The sequence below is a fragment of the Cornus florida genome, unplaced genomic scaffold (assembly GCF_030987335.1).
Source record: "Cornus florida cultivar Cherokee Brave unplaced genomic scaffold, ASM3098733v1 CherokeeBrave_3.0.0_Hap2_Chr08, whole genome shotgun sequence".
Classification (NCBI taxonomy): domain Eukaryota; kingdom Viridiplantae; phylum Streptophyta; class Magnoliopsida; order Cornales; family Cornaceae; genus Cornus; species Cornus florida.
This window is the reverse complement of record NW_026775578.1, coordinates 65,354,574-65,358,251: the sequence shown is the minus strand read 5'-3', so window position 1 is coordinate 65,358,251 and position 3,678 is coordinate 65,354,574. Positions and strand designations below refer to the sequence as shown.

The window sequence follows — 3,678 nt, the reverse complement described above, 5'->3', positions numbered from 1 at the left end:
AGCCAAATAAGAGCTTAATTGAAGCAATTCTGAGATTAAACAAAGAAAGGAGCAAAGTAGAGGAAGAAAGAAGCAAAATGAAGCAAAGCAGCTAGTTCGATCGATCGAACAATAATCGATCTCAGCACTTCAAGGTAGATCCAAGCCTTGACCCAAAAGCATAAAGTTCTAAAAGTTTGATCGATCCAACACCACCCTTCGATTGATCGAACACTTTTGTCCTTATTCAAATGATTGATCTTATCTATAGCTGTCCACCCACTAACCACCTTTTGTCCTTTTCCCAAAAATATCTCCCAAAATATCTTGGATTTGTCTTTTCCCAAAAAGCTTAGCCAGTTGGATCGATACAGCCTCAGTTTAATCGATCTCAGCCAGTTCAATCGATCCAAGTCCAAGGTTCGATCGATCGAACTTCCTCCGAGTGCAAAAAGTTAAAATTCCAGCTCATCGAAAGTTGTCCTTTATCTAATCATTGGAGAATATTGTGTGCACAACCCTAGCTCATTTGGGGAGTGATTTTAACCTACCTATATAAGGATAAGGATTACTTTTTAGTAAGGAGATGGATAGATAGAGATAGATAGATAGATAGGGGAGCCAACAATTATATTGATACCATCTCTTAGAGAGGAAGCTTAGAGGAGGAAGAGGCTAGAGACACCAATGGAGATCTTCATCAACAAGGAGCAAACCTCTTCCATGGAATTAGCCCTTGAGGGTTGGAGCATCATCACCATGAGTGGCTAGACATCCTCTTTGGGCTAGAGTTAGCCCCAAGCATGCTTTCTATATCTTAATCTTGTGTATTATTGAGGGATTAGTGTTGTAATTGATGTTTTGACACTTTGATATATATAGATCATGTTTATTCAATGATTTATGTGGTTTAATACTTCCAATTGGTCATTTTATTTTATCTATATGTCTATGTATGCTAGAATAGATGTTCATGTGCTTATCTCTAGATTTTGTATTATTGATGCATGTCTATGTGTATTGATGCTATAGATTTAGAGATTGTCAAAACATTATGCTTAAAAGAATGCTTTTGTGATTCTTGATAGTTTGGGTTGTGCCTCTCCCCTAGTTTATTTTCATGCTAGTAGTGTAGATTTAGTGTAGTTGTAGTGTAGTGTTAAATGAGAGGACAATCTATGCTTGTTGTTTGATGATCCAAGCTTTTGAATGCAATTAGTATATGTCTCTATCCTTGTGTTGTATTTGGATTGTGAGTTTAATGAAAGGATTAATGACTCATTTTGATTTATTGTGCCTTTCACCTGTTGTTTAGACAATATATGCTTCATAGCTTAGATATATTGTGCCTTTCACATGATGTTTAGACAATACATGCTTAACTAGTCATCCTTGCTTGTTGAATCAACCAAATACACACACACACACCAATATTGCAACACACTAATTGCCCTCATTAATCACTTGTCAATGATATAAAAATGCATTGCTTGGTGGTGATCTCTAAACCCCAAGATCTCTCTCTCTCTTACTTACTCTTAATTGCACTATTTTGCTATTACTTAGTTTAATTTAGTTGCTCTTTAATCGACAAACAAACCAATTGTTTGATCACTCGACCTACTAGCCCTAAGTGTGATTCCACGACATTGCTCGATCCTCACAGTCCTGTGGGACGATCCCTACTCGCCCTAGCTATATTTATAGCGAAAGGTAGTAGTGGCTTCTATAAATGTAAAACTCTTGGCCCTCACCTTAATGCACACTCTTAAGCTTGTGGTGCGACGACGACCCGCCACAATAGTTTTTGGCACCGTTGCCGGGGACTTGATTAATTAGATTTGGCAACGTCGGATTTGTGGAATTTATTAGGATTAATACTCTTTTGATTGTTTTTTTACTTTATTTTTATTTTTCTTTTTAGTTACTTATTGTGTTGCTCTTACTTAACTAGGTGCATTATTGGAGAGGAAGCAAGCAAAGGAGCCATTGAGCAATCAATTCAAGCAAGCAAAGAAAGGAAAAATGCTAAAAACTTAAAAAAAAAAAAATTTGCTGAGCTAAGCTTTTAAATTTGGAGTTGAAGTGCTAAAGGACCTTTGTGAGATTTTCTTTACTCAATCCGTTAGTTAAATCATCGGCCTGCGTGGAGGCTTATTTTTTATTGTCTTGCATCATTGAGCTAAAGTATGGGAGTATGAATTTAATGTTTATGGAAGAAGTCTAATTGCATTGTTGTGAAGGCATAGTGTTTGTCATTCTTTGTGTTTGTTGTGTTTTGTATTGTGCATGCATAGGTGTCGTTCATTGAGACCAACTCTTGTCCCTCTTGATTTGCATCTTGAATCCATCATTAGAAATCTTAGGGGAAGAAGAAGTTCAAATAGAACCAATCTATCAATGGATGACCATAATGATGACCATATTGAAGACCTTGGTCACATAGACCAACAAGGTATCCTTCATCCCAATGTGCACAATGAGAACATATAAGTACCATTAGGCATGCTAGGCCATTCATTCACCAACCACCACAACAACAAGGCAAAGTTTCATATGGAATGCGAAGGCCAATGTATGCTCCACAACCTCCCATTAACAATCAAGGAATTCAAAACCAAGGTGTTCATGTTGCACCTCAAGTAGCTAATCCACCTCTTGCTTTGAGAGATCACTATGTGCCTAATGAATACAATGCACCTACATGCATCCAATTGCCTCCATTTAGAGCACATCATTATGAAATTAAGCCATAAACCATTCAAATGCTTCCTAACTATCATAGACTTCCAAGTGAAGAACCTTACAAGCATTGGATGAGTTTCTTGAAGTATGTTCCACCGTAAAATATACGGACATGCCGGAAGAGGTCTTAAGACTCAAAATTTTTCCATTCACCTTAAAAGACAAGGCAAAGTATTGGTTTAACAATCTTAGGCCTTTTTCAATCACTTCTTGGGCAGAAATGCAATAAGAGTTCTTGAAGAAGTACTATCCGGTTTCTAAGACCAATGCCATGAGGACCTCAATTCGAGAATTTTCACATGGGGATGGAGAAACCTTTCATGAGGCATGGGAACACTTCAATGAATTGCTTAGGAAGTGTCCACATCATGACATGCCCAAATGGCAATTAGTTTAATATTTCTTTGAGAGCTTTTTGGATAACTATAAGGGTATGGTTGATGCTTCCATGGGTGGCTCATATATTGATAGGCATGCGTATGACGTGTGGCGTCTCTATAAAAGCATGAGTGAAAATTCTTTGCATAGAACACTATCATCTAAGAATGGTAGAAATTCACAAGGTAGGAAGAGTGTTAGCTTACATCAAGTCGAACATTCAAATGAAATAGCCGCCGAAATGAAGTCTTTGTCTCAAAGGTTTGATCAATTTTTGATTAACCAAAACTCGGTGAACCAAGTATCTTCCTTTCCTAACCATTCTCATCATGCATCAAATAAAACATGTATGACTTGTTCTAGTGTTCTTCATTCTACTTCTCATTGTCCTCATGGACAAGTGCATAGTGAACCTAATGAACAAGGCAATGCGGCTTTTATGAACCAAGGGAACAATCCTTATGGTACTCATTATAATCCAAGTTGGAGGAATCATCCGAATTTCTCTTGGAAAAACCAAGGAGAAGGCTTAAACCCTTCCCAAGGCGGTTTCCAAGGGAAATACATTCCACCTCC

At 37.5% G+C, this 3,678-nt stretch overlaps 1 pseudogene; it reads right to left on the bottom strand.

The window, feature by feature from the left end:
* Positions 1–3,000: 3,000 nt before the first annotated feature.
* On the bottom strand, positions 3,001–3,099 carry LOC132272072 (small nucleolar RNA R71; annotated as a pseudogene).
* Positions 3,100–3,678: the final 579 nt, after the last annotated feature.